Raw genomic sequence first — 13713 nt, forward strand, 5'->3', positions numbered from 1 at the left:
ATTTTCTGATTTTTCAAAGATGTGAAATTAAACTAACAATTAAGCTAAAACCAATTAATGCCTAAAATTAACTTGATAACTATTTTCGACTGTTTCTCAATAATAAAATGATGAAGTAAACTATTTTTGCTATTTTCTTCACATCCTATTCTAAAACTAATTAATGCCAAATTAGTACTAAAAATATTAAATTAAATCCTAAATGTAAAATAAATACGTATTTTTGTATTTTGTAAAAATTAATACGCACAAAAATAAAAATGCAACAATTATCGGAAGATGACACCAAAACGTACAAAAATGGTAAAAATAAAGAAAAATTATTTTGTTTGAGATTTTGGGAATTATTCATATATAGGGCAAAAATCACGTGCTCACAGTGGTGAAACTGAAACAAACGAGTTAAGGCTGTGTTGCAAACAATCCTATCTATCTTTGAAAGCCTATCTGGATTGTTGTTATCTTTATATGTATACGTAAATTCGAACTTCTTGTCATGAATAAAAGTAATTTTCAGCAAATCCTGAAATTCAGGCAAATTCTTTTTGTCTTCACTAGGAGACAATAAACTTCTCTCCAAATGGGAATTCAAAGTAAGATTAAAATCCCCCACAATTATCCATGGGGTATCTTTAACCAAATGTCTTTTAATTCTTCCTAAATGGAGGCCATGTCTTCAATCTCCGTAAACTCCAATAAAGGTAAAAGGGATACTTGAGTTTTTAACTAACTCAAACATTGAGACTATATATTGATTTTTGCCTTGACTAACTCCGTTAAAGCGGAGACCTTTGACATACTCGATATCCCACATTATCACTATGCTCTCATGTTGAAAAGAACGAATGTTATTTGACCATTCGTGTGGACCGCTAACCTCTTGTAATATAGCTATGTGTGGATGATATACCCTTAGAAATTTTTTAATATGTTTATCTTCCTTTGAATCAGGTTCGCACTTCTTTACATTCAAGAGAGTAATCGCACTTGTGAGACTCGTGCATAATAACTTGCACCTCCACTCATTTTTTACACTTCAATAGCAAATAAAAATAATAGTCACTACAGTATAGTTGGATAGACTTGCATATCAACATGAATATTTTTTAATATGTTTATCTTTCTTTGAATCAGGTTTGCACTTGTTTACATTTCAAGAGAGTAATCGCACTTGTGAAACTCGTGCATAAGAACTTGCACCTCCACTCATTTTTTACGCTTCAATAGCAAATTAAAATAATAGTCACTGCAGTATAGTCGGATAGACTTGCATATCAACATGAATATTCTATATAAAGAAAATTTTACATAAAAAAGTTTTGACATTTATGTTAGAACTCTCACCATTAGATCAGTTTCAAAAAATCTTTTATTTGATTAATATTTGACATTTATGTTTATATTTACACGTTTGATCAGTTTAGAAAATTTTTATCCATAATTATGTTTTGGTATGAAATATTTTATGAAGTATATACTTGTTGGTAAGATTTCTAAAACCTTTCAGTAGAACTAACAACAATTCTGTTTCACTATAGTAAGAATAATAATTAAAGTGGGCCTGAAAGTTTATGGGTACTTATGGTAATTCGAATTATATATTTGGTTTGATTTGATTTGGTTTTGGTATTGAGTGAAAAAAACTTGAACCAAACCAACATATAAATATATAATTTTTATATACACTTTTAAGACTTCATATAGAATTTTCTTTAAAAAATATCTAGAAATATTTGGGATCCTCTCATGGGATGCAATATTTAATAGAAGTATGAAGTGCATCTATTTTTATTGTAACGACCCGACCTGTCGTTCTGAGAGTTATAGCCGCATTTCCCCCATCTATACTTATTTATGTGTTGTGCAGCTGTATTGAATTGTATCTAGTTGGTAGGTTTGGGTTTGGAGTAGTTTTGGAGTGAAATGAATACTTAGTTTCTTAGTTAGAAAGCTAAGTTAGAAAAGTCAACCGAAAGTTGACTTATGAGTAGACGAATTCGGATTTGGATATTTATTATTCGATTAGCTTCATTGGGTGATTTTAGACTTCAAAGTATGTCCGGAATGTAATTTGGAAGTCAATGGTAGAATTAGGCTTGAATTGGCGAAAGTTAAAAATTTGGCGATTTTGGTCGACAGTGGAAAATTAGGTATCGGGGTCGGAATGAAATTCCGTAAGTTAGAGTAGGTTCGTAGTGTCATTTTTGACTTATGTGCAAAATTTGATGTTATTCGGACGTGGTTTGATAGGTTTCGGCGGCGTTGGCGAATTTTGAAAGTTTAGAAGTTCTTAGGCTTGAATTCGAAGTTGATTTGGTGTTTTGGTGTTGTTTTGGGTGTTCCGAAGATTCGACTAAGTTCGGGTAGTGATATATGACTTATTGGAATTATTGGTTGAGGTCCTGAGGGGCTCAAGTGAGTCTCGGATAGGTTTGGGTTGTGTTGCACTCGTTTTTCTTATGTTTCACCGTCGTCTCTTCAAGCATAAATGATATCATATTACATAAATGAGCTTTGATTTTTTTTTAATTGAAGTATTAGATCTGTATCGTAATTACAGATCCGTAGCAAAAGGAATCGTCGAATTTGAACATCGTATGAGGATTGTATGGTAATTTTACTGTGAATTAGGTTGCTAGATTTTTCAGATTAATTACGAAATTGCCACTGATGGCGTATTTAAAATCTGCACTATTTGCAAATATTGAAACCAACATATTTCATTCATTATAAGGTCAAAGTGAGTGATTAAAAAGCCTATCTTAACTAAAATTTCACAAGGAATCTATTGGAGATATAAAAAGTGAGTTTTGGGATCGTTTGGCACAAGAAATGAGGCAGAATAACTGGCAAAAAATATATAAAATAAGGGTTTGTTCTTTCAGTCATATTTTGAGTTAGGGAGCTCGGATTTGGGTGATTTTGGAGACAATTTTCACCATATGGATTAGGGTAAGTGTTCTCTACTCGATTTTGGTTATATTTCATGAACCCATCTTCGTTTTTGGGATTTGACTGATGATTTCTAAGTGAAATTGAGGGAGTTAGGGTTTATGTTTTGGAGAGTTTTAAGTGAGGATTTGAGGGACCAAACGGAGTCCGATTTTAATAAATTTTATATGGTTAGAAGATTAACCATATAAAACACAATTATATTCCCATGACCAGGGAAATGGTGTCTGGTGCTACTTTTGAGGAGGTGGTAGATATTGCTCGTGAGATTGAGGCAATTCGTCGCCAAGAGCGAGATGAGAGTGAGCCCAAGAGGCCTCGAGGATCTAATAGTTATGGCGGTGCTCCTTCGAGAGGTCGGTTTTAGCACGACAGAGTCCGTCCATTCAGGCATGCTAAGTCAGCTCGCCCAGGTTATCGTGGGGCGTCATCGGGTCATGGTTCTCACAGTTCTCATCAGGGCCAGTCGTTAATCAGTGCCCTTCTAGCTCAAAGTTTGTCCCGTGCTCCATCAGCTCAGGGCTCTTCTATGCCAGGTGCATCTACTAGTCATTCCGGTGCTAGGGGTTCCCTTCAGTCCCCGTCTGCAGCACCCGGGAGTTGCTATGAGTGTGGAGAGATGGGTCATATATGGAGGTAGTGTCCTCGTCGTCTTAGGGGTTCATATTAGTAGAGGAGTCATCCATCGACTTCAGCACCAGTTACTTCACCACCACCCACCCAGCCAGCTAGGGGTAGAGGTCAGTCAGCTAGGGGTCGCCCTAGAGGGAGAGGTCGATCAGGTGGCAGTTGCCCGTTTCTATGCACTTCTAGCTAGACCCGATGCTATTGCTTCAAATGCTGTTATTACAGGTATTGTCTCAGTCTGCCACCGAGATGCCTCTGTATTATTTGATCCCGGTTCCACTTATTCTTATGTTTCATCATACTTTGCTCGTTATTTGGATATGCCCTGTGAGTCTCTTGTTACATTTGTTCGTGTGTCTACTCTGATGGGCGATACTGTTGTTGTAGACCGTGTGTACCGGTTGTGTGTGGTGACTATTAGGGGCTCTGGAGACCCGAGTGGATCTTTTGTTGTTATGTACGGTGGATTTCGATGTTATAGTAGGCATGGATTGGCTATCTCTGTACCGGGCTATTTTGGACTGTCATGCTTAGACAGTGACCTTGGTTATGTCGGATGTGCCACAGATTGAGTGGCGAGGTTTGACTGATTTTGTTCCCAGTAGGGTGATTTCGTTCTTGAAGGCCCAGCATATGGTTGGGAAGGGTTGTCTTTCGTACTTAGCCTTTGTGAGGGATGTCGGTGAAGAGACTCCCAGTATTGATTCTGTTCCTATTGTGAAGGATTTTCCCGATGGGTTTCCTGTAGACCTGCCGGGCATGCCAACGGACAGGGATATTGATTTTGGTATTGATCTGGTGCCGGACACTCAGCCCATTACTATTCCACCGTATTGTATGGCACCAACGGAGTTGAAAGAGTTGAAGGAGCAGCTTTAGGAACTCTTGGATAAGGGGTTGATTCGGCCTAGTGTATCGCCTTAGGGTGCGCCTGTGCTATTTGTGAAGAAGAAGGATGGCACGATGAGGATGTGCGTTGGTTACAGGCAGTTGAACAAAGTAACAATCAAGAACAAGTATCCCTTGCCTCGTATCGATGATTTGTTTGACCAGCTTCAGGGAGCAAGAGTGTTCTCCATGATTGATCTCCGTTCAGGTTATCACCAGTTGAAGATCAGGGACTCGGATATTCTCAAGACAGCCTTCAGGACTAGATACGGTCATTATGAGTTCCTTGTTATGTCTTTCGGGCTGACCAATGCCCCGACAACGTTCATGCATTTGATGAACAACGTGTTTCAGCCTTATCTTGATTCGTTCATGATCATCTTTATTGATTATATTCTGGTGTACTCGCGTAGTCAGTAAGAGCACGCAGAGCATTTGAGAGTTGTGTTGCAGAGATTGAGAGAGAAGAAACTTTATGCAAAGTTCTCCAAGTGTGAGTTTTGGCTCAATTCAGTGGCTTTCTTGGGGCACGTGGTGTACAGTGAGGGTGTTCAGGTTGATCCGAAGAAGATAGAGGCGGTTCAGAGTTGGCCCAGACCATTCTCAGCCACAAAGATTCGCAGCTTTCTTGGTTTGGCGGGTTATTACCGCCGGTTTGTTCAGGAATTCTCATCTATCGCATCACCCTTGTCCAAGTTGACTCAGAAGGGTGCTCCATTTATGTGGTCGGACGAGTGTGAGGAGAGCTTTCAGAAGCTCAAGACATCCTTGACCACAACTCCAGTATTAGTTTTGCCATCAGCTTTAGGTTCGTATACCGTGTATTGTGATTCTTCGAGAGTCAGTATTGGGTGTGTGTTGATGCAGGAGGGTAGAGTTATTGCTTATGCTTCTCGCCAGTTGAAGCCCCATGAGAAGAACTACCCCGTTCATGATTTGGAGTTGACTGCCATTGTTCACGTGGTGAAGATTTGGAGGCACTATCTCTATGGTGTGTCTTGTGAGGTGTTTACTGATCATCATAACATCCAACACTTGTTCAAATAGAAGGATCTCAATTTGAGGCAGCAGAGATGGTTGGAGTTGTTAAAGGATTATGATATTACTATTTTTTGCCATCCGGGAAAGGCCAATGTGGTGGCCGATGCCTTGAGTAGGAAGGCGGTGAGTATGGGGAGTTTGGCATATATTCCAGTTGGGGAGAGATCTCTTGTAGTTGATGTTCATGCCTTGGCCAATCGGTTTGTGAGGTTATATTTTTCGGAGCCCAGTCGGGTATTGGCTTGTGTTATTTCTCAGTTTTCCTTATCTGATCGCATCAAAGAGCACCAGTATGATGATCCTCATTTGCTTGTCCTAAAAGATAGAGTTCAGCATGATGATGCCAGATATGTGACTATTGGAGATGACGGTGTGTTGAGGATGCAGAGCCGGATATGTGTGCCCGATGTGGATGGGCTTCGAGAGTTGATTCTGGAGGAGGCCCATAGCTCGTGGTATTCCATTCATCTGGGTGCCACGAAGATGTATCAGGATCTGATACAACATTATTGGTGGATGAGAATGAAGAAGGACATTATGGGATTTGTAGCTCGGTGTCTCAATTGTCAGCATGTAAAATATGAGCATCAGAGACCGGGTGGCATACTTCAGCAGATGGATATTCCAGAGTGGAAGTGGGAGGGTATCACTATGGATTTTATAGTTGGACTTCCACGGACTTTGAAGAAGTTCAATGCTATTTGGGTGATTGTGGATCGGCTTACCAAGTCCTCGCACTTCATTCCTGTGTGTACTACCTATTCTTCAGAGCGGTTGGTAGGGATCTATATCCGAGAGATTGTTCGTTTGCTTGGTGTTCCGGTTTCCATCATTTCAGATAGAGGTACTCAGTTTACTTTGCAATTTTGTATAGCCGTGTAGAGAGAGTTATTTACTAAGGTTGAGTTGAGCATAGGTTTTCACCCTCAGACGGACGGGCAGTCCGAGCGTACTATTCAGATATTGGAGGACATGTTGCGTGCTTGTGTCATTAATTTTGGAGGGTCATGGGATCAGTTTCTACCGCTCGCAGAGTTTGCTTATAACAACAGTTATCAGTCGAGTATTCAGATGGCTCCATATGAGGCTTTGTACGGGAGGCAATGTAGATCTCCGGCCGGTTTGTTTGAGCCGGGTGAGGCTAGGTTATTGGGTACATACTTGGTGCAGGATGCTTTAGACAAGGTGAAGGCGATTCAGGAAAGGCTTCGTATAGCACAGTCGAGACAAAAGAGTTATGCTGACAGGAAGGTTCAGGATGTGTCCTACATGGTTGGTGAAAAGGTTCTGTTGAAAGTTTCACCCATGAAGGGTGTTATGAAATTTGGGAAGAAGGGTAAATTGAGTCCTCGATTCATTAGGCCTGTTGAGGTGCTTCGGAGGATTGAGGAAGTGGCTTATGAGCTTGCTTTGCCACCCAGCTTATCGAGTGTGCATCCGGTGTTCCATGTTTCTATGCTTCAGAAGTATATTGGCGACCCGTCTCATGTTTTGGATTTCAGCACGGTTCAGTTGGATGATGATTTGAATTATTGCAGGTCCAGAGTAGATTTAAGCTTGAATTGGCAAAATTGAAATTTTGGCATTTTCCGGTTGGTAGGTAAAATTTTGATATAGGGGTCAAAATGGAATTCCGGGAGTTGCAGTAGGTCCGCTGTGTCATTTGGGATGTGTGTGCAAAATTTCAGGTCATTCGAATGTGGTTTGGTAGACTTTTTGATCGAAAGCAGAATTTAGAAGATTTTGGAATTCTTAGGCTTGGATTCGATGCAAATTTGGTGTTTTGATGTTGTTTTGAGTGTTCCGATGGGGGAACAAGTTTTAATGATGTTATGGGATATGTTAGCATGTTTTGTTGAGGTCTCGAGAGCCTCGGGTGAGGTTCGGGTGGTTAAACGGATGAATGGGCTACACTCACGTAGGCTTAGTTGGGGTTGAGGCAGAGTTCCTCTACACAATCGCATGGAGTTGGTTGCGATCGCGTGGGTCTGTGTAGTGTACCTTCGCGTTCCCGTGAGTCTTGTTGTGATCGAGTGGGTCTGAGTGTTATTGCTTCGTGATCACGTGGAGCTTTGTGCGATCGCGTAAGGTTAAGTGGGGGTAGTTAGAATTTGTGCTTCGTGATCGCGAGGCTATTTCTGCGATCGCAGTGAAGGAAATTTAATAGCTGGGTAGAATGTTTAAAAAGGCCATTTCCGCAATTTTTAGCCTAAGTTCCTTCATTTTTGGGTGATTTTGAAGCTTTTTGGAGGGGATTGAAGAGGGAATCAAGGGGGAACACGTGGAGATAAGATTTAGGACTTTATACTCAATCCTTATGTGATTTCTACCTAATTAATCATGGAATTTTAGCCTAATATTGAAGAACCAGGGCTTGTAATTGGAGGCTTAAAATTAGGGATTTGAGGGATCAATTGTGGTTGGATTTTTATATGAATGAACTCAGGGAGTGATAAAGATTCTATTGATGTAATTTTTATCGGAATCCGAGGCGTGGGCCCGGGGGTCAGGTTTGGCCAATTTCTGGATTTCTGTTGTAATTTGATTTCTTTCGAGTGGGCTTTGTTTCCTTAGCATATTTTGATTGTTTTGCACTGATCTTGGTTAGATTTGGAGCATCCGGAGGCCGATTCGAGAGGCAAGGGCATCGCGGGCTAGAGTTTGGACCGGATAGAGGTGAGTAATGATTGTAAATGTTGTCCTGAGGGTATGAAACCCTGGATTTCACATCGTTGTGCTATATTGAGGTGACACACACGCTAGATGACGAGCGTGGGGTCGTACACCATTGGGGATTGTGACTTAGTCCATCCCGAATAATTATTTTTGCCGCGTATTTGATTGAAAACTGTTTGCTATCATCATGTTTTAGGCTGAATGCTTTATTTAGGCCTCGTGCCAATTGTTTTGGACCCTTAGGGGATTTTTACTGCTATTTCCTTACTGTTTTGATTTTATACTGTACTCAGTCATGCTATATTCTACTGTTTTAATAACTCAGCCATGTTTACTCTAATTTTAACACTTTAAATGATATTTTGGGCTGAGCATCATGTTTTACTGTGTTCGAGTGGCTTTTAATGATTTCTGACTGAGTAGGGCCGAGTGCCTATGTTGTGAGGATTATTATAGGATCGGGTTGCACACCGTAGCAGTGTTGTACTTATTGTAATTATGAGGCCGAGGGCCTGAGTTGTACTCCACGAGGTGGCATGATGTGAGGCCAAGAGACTATTGATTATGCCACGAGATGGCTTGATATTGCGCTTGTGCCGTAAGGGGCCCCTCCCGGAGTTTGTACACCCCCAGTGAGCGCGGGTACCCATTGTGATATGAGATATAGCCCGAGGGGCTAGTGTTGTTCCATGTTATTGCACGGGGGGATGATTCTATTGACATTGTGTCCGAGGGGCAGATTTTGTGTTTATCTTTTCTAGTTGCTTTTTATTTACTTGTTTAACTATTGAAAAAGTGTTTTAAAGAAGCTTATTCTGAACCAATGTTTTTATAAGATTTCACTGTTTTATTGCATTTTATTGGTTTTACACTGCCTCTTTATAGCATATTGTTGTGTTTTTACGTGATTTCTTATCGCTCAGTCTTCATTTATTGTTATTACTCACTGAGTTGGAGTACTCACTTTACTCCCTGCACCCTGTGCTTAGATTCCGGAGCTTCAGGTCCCGCCAGTGAGGGTTGATTTCTCCCAACAGGCCATTCACACTCCACAGGGTAGCTGCTCTGCGTTCGCAACCCAGTTTTTCTCCCTCCTATCTTACTTTCTGTTTCTAGTTCAGTAATAGACTGTACAAACTCTTTCAGACTCTTAGACACATGTTTAGATGCTCATGACTAGTGACACCCCTATGTCGGGCTGTGTTTGTTCCGCAAATTGTACTGTTTCACTATTTCTTTTGGGATTTAATCATGTTAATGACTTAAATTATGTTATTTTAATGGTTAAAAATGAATTGGATGTTGTGTCGGCTGGCCTTGTCGTCACGAGAGGTGCCATCAAGTCCGGGTTTAGATTTAGGGTCGTGACACTTTTATATCTGATTCTTGTTGGCAATCGAACTTTGGTGATCCTTATATTTATCTGTTATTCTTCTGCTATTTTTTTTGATGTTCCCCGCTGCATGTTTCCCCTTCCCATCCTTAATTGTATATTTCTGCCTTTATTTCTGTTGTATATGATTTATCTGCACAGGTTTATTTGGTAGTCTAGTCCTATCCTCGTCACTACTTCGCCGAGGTTAGGCTAGACACTTACCAGCACATGAGGTCGGTTGTTCTAATACTACACTCTGCACTGTGTGCAGATCCCGAAGTAGCCACTTTTGGACCGTAGTGAGGGTGCTGTCTTTAGTCCATTCAGGCAACTCGAGGTAGTCCTGCATGCATCCGCAGGCCCTGGCATCTCCTTCTATCTTTCTATACTATTTCTTCTATGTATTTCTAAAACAGCTTGTATTTACCTTTCGAACCCTTATTTGTAGTATTCTTAGACAGTCTGTGATATTGTGACACCAAATTTCGGGTAGAGTTGTACTTAGACTTCCGTAGTGTGTATTAATCTAACTATCAAATTTTGTCTTCCTCACTGATTTTGTTATTATTATTTCCGCTATTTCTGTTATATTGTTTTGGAATTGCTAAGGGGTTAAAAATTAAAATAGTTAAACAATTGGACTATTTGGATTGCCTAGCTTTCACTAGTAGCCGCCATCACGACTCCCGAAAGTGGGAAATACGGGTCGTGACAAGTTGGTATCAGAGCTCTAGGTTTCTTAAGTCTCACAATTCACAGACAAACTTAGTAGAGTGTGAAGGATCGGTACAGAGACGTCTGTATTTATCCCCTAGAGGCTACAGAGTTAGGAAAAACTTCACATCTATTCTTTCCTGTCGTGCCGTTTGGTTTCTCAATGCTAATTGAATTCCTACTCTGTTCTTTCGCAGATGGCGAGAACATACGCTTCCTCATCCACCGATCAGCAGCTCAAGCCCCTAGCAGCAGCTCCACGAGGGGCAAAGGGCGAAGCTGAGGCAGGGGCAGAGCTCAGCCCAGAGCAGCAGTAGCAGCGGCGGAGCCTCAGGTAGAGTTTGATGATGAGGTTCTGGCCCAAACAGTTCTGGTGGGCCCAGCTCAGGTCCTAGAGGGGTTCATTGCTACCCCAGTACTCCAGGATGCTCTAGTCCGTCTAGTGGGCCTTATGGAGAGTCTCACCCGGTCAGGCTTGCTTCCTGTAGCACCAGCTGTCTCTCAGACTGGAGGAGGAGCCCAGACTCCTGCTACTCGCACTCCGGAGTAGATGGCTCCCTAGTTTTAGACTCCAGCAGCTCAGCCAGTTGGAGCAGTTTAGCCGGGTGTGGTAGCTTAGACCGGTGATGGAGCAGCTATGTTTGCTGATGACTTGTGGAGATTGGATAGGTTTACCAAGCTCTTCACTACCACTTTCAGCGGTGCATCTTCTGAGGATCCCCAGGATTATTTAGACAACTGTCATGAGGTTCTTCGCAACATGGGGATAACAGAGATCAATGGGGTTGACTTTGCTACTTTTCATTTGTCTGGATCCGCCAAGACATGGTAGAGAGATTATTGTTTAGCCAGACCAGTTGGATCACCAGCTCTCACTTGGGACCAGTTCTCACAGCTATTTCTTGAGAAGTTTCTTCCCGTCACTCAGAGAGAGGAGTACCGCAGGCGGTTTGAGCATCTCCAGCAGGGTTCTATGACTATCATCTAGTATGAGACGAGGTTTATTGATTTGGCTCATCATGCTCTTCTGATACTCCTCACCGAGAGAGAGAGAGAGAGAAAGTGAGGAGGTTTATTGAGGAACTCGCTCAACCTATTAGACTGCAAATGGAAAAGAAGACAAGTAGCGAGATTTCTTTTCAGGATGCAGCCAATGTGGTCAGGAGAGTTGAGATGGTTTTGGCCCAGGGGAGTGGTCAGGGGTCTGATAAGAGGCCTCATCATTCAGGCAGATTAAGTGGTGCCTCGTATGGAGGTAGGGATTCTTTTGGTAGAGGCCATCCTCCTAGGCCCTTTTAGTCATTACTTCAGGCTTCTCACAGTGCTCTAGGTGGTCGTGGTGCTCATATTCAATATTCTGTTCAGTTGCCCTACAGTGTACCGCCAGCTCCTATCAGTGCACCTCCGCTCCAGAGTTTTCAGAGTGGGTATTCAGGCCATCAGGATCAGCAGTCTTAGAAGCTGAGGGCTTGTTATACTTGTGGCGATATGAGGCACATTGCTTGATTTTGTCCTCGAGCACCGAGTATCTCTCAGCATCAGGGTTCTCCTGCCATGGTTCAAGCACCGAGTGTTCCACAACCCGCTCAGCCAGCTAGAGGTAAAGGTAGAGGTGCTAGAAGTGGAGGTAGAGGTGTTAGAGGTGGAGGTCAGGCTGCTAGAGGTGGAGGCCAGCCAGTAGGAGGCCGTCCCAGAGATGTAGTACAGAGTGGTGGGGCCCAAACCCGATGTTATGCTCTTCTAGCCAGGCCCGAGGCTGAGGCTTCCGATGTAGTTATCATAGGTACTGTTCTGGTTTGTAGTAGAGATGCTTCAGTTCTATTTGATCCAGGGTCTACATACTCCTATGTGTCATCTTATTTTGCATCGTATCTGGTCATGCCTAGTGGTTCTTTGAGTGCCCCTGTATATGTGTCTACACTGGTAGATGATTCTACTGTGGTAGATCGTGTCCATCGTTCATGTATAGTTATGATTGGGGGTCTTGAGACTCGAGTAGATTTGTTACTTTTGGACATGGTTGATTTTGATATCATATTGGGGATGGACTGGTTATCACCTTACCACGCTATCTTGGACTGTCATGCCAAGACTGTGACCTTAGCCTTATCGGTTCTACCTCGTTTAGAGTGAAGAGGGACTCCTAGTCATTCTACCCGTAGTGTTATCTCACATATGAGGGCTCGTCGTATGGTCGAGAAAGGGTGTTTGGCCTATTTGGCATATGTTCATGATTCTAGTGCTGAGGTTCCTTCCATGGATTCTGTGCCAGTAGTTCATGAATTTCCTGAGGTATTTCCTTTAGACATGCCGGGGATGCCACCCGACAGGGATATTGACTTCTACTGATTTGGCTTCGGGCACTCAGCCCATTTCTATTCTGCTGTATCGTATGGCCCCGCTTGAGCTGAAAGAATTGAAAGAGCAATTGCAAGACTTGCTTGATAAGGGCTTTATTAGACCTAATGTCTCGCCTTGGGGTTCGCCGATGTTGTTTGTTAAGAAGAGGGACGGATCGATGAAGATGTGTATAGATTACCGGGAGTTGAACAAGGTTACAATCACAAACAGGTATCCATTGTCGAGAATTGATATTTTGTTTGATTAGCTTCAGGGTGCCAAAGTATTTTCGAAGATTGACTTGATATCTGGCTACAATCAGTTGAGGATTAGGGCATCCGATGTCCCTAAGATAGCTTTCCGCACTCGGTACGATCATTAAGAGTTCTTGGTGATGTCATTTGGGTTGACAAATGCCCCAACAACTTTTGTGGATTTGATGAATCGAGTGTTTAGGCCTTACTTGGATTCATTCGTGATAGTCTTCATTGATGATATTTTGATTTATTCCTGCAGCCGGGTGGAGCATGAGCAGTATCTGAGAGTGGTTCTTCAGACTTTGAGAGATAGTCAGTTGTATGCTAAGTTTTCGAAGTGTGAGTTTTGTTTGAGTTCAGTTTCATTCTTGGGTCATGTTGTTTCATCAGAGGGTGTTCAGGTGGACCCGAAGAAGATAGAGGCAGTCAAGAACTGGCCTAGACCTGCGTCAGCTACAGAGATCCGGAGTTTTTTGGGCTTGGCGGGTTATTACTGTCGGTTTGTAGAGGTGTTCTCATCTATTGCAGCCCCGATGACCTGGTTGAACCAGAAGGGTGCCCAATTCAGGTGGTCGGATGAGTGTGAGGCGAGCTTTCAGAAGCTCAAGACAGCTTTGACTACAACCCCAGTGTTGGTTTTGCCCAAAGGTTCAGGTCCATATATAGTTTATTGTGATGCATCTTGTATTGGACTTGGTGCAGTGTTGATGCAGGATAACAAGGTCATTGCTTATGCTTTGTGGCAGTTGAAGACTCATGAGAAGAACTATCTGATTCATGATTTAGAGTTAGCAGCCATTGTTCACGTGTTAAAGATTTGGAGGCATTATCTGTATGGGGTGT

The sequence above is a fragment of the Nicotiana tabacum genome, chromosome 18, assembly GCF_000715075.1.
Source record: "Nicotiana tabacum cultivar K326 chromosome 18, ASM71507v2, whole genome shotgun sequence".
NCBI lineage: Eukaryota > Viridiplantae > Streptophyta > Magnoliopsida > Solanales > Solanaceae > Nicotiana > Nicotiana tabacum.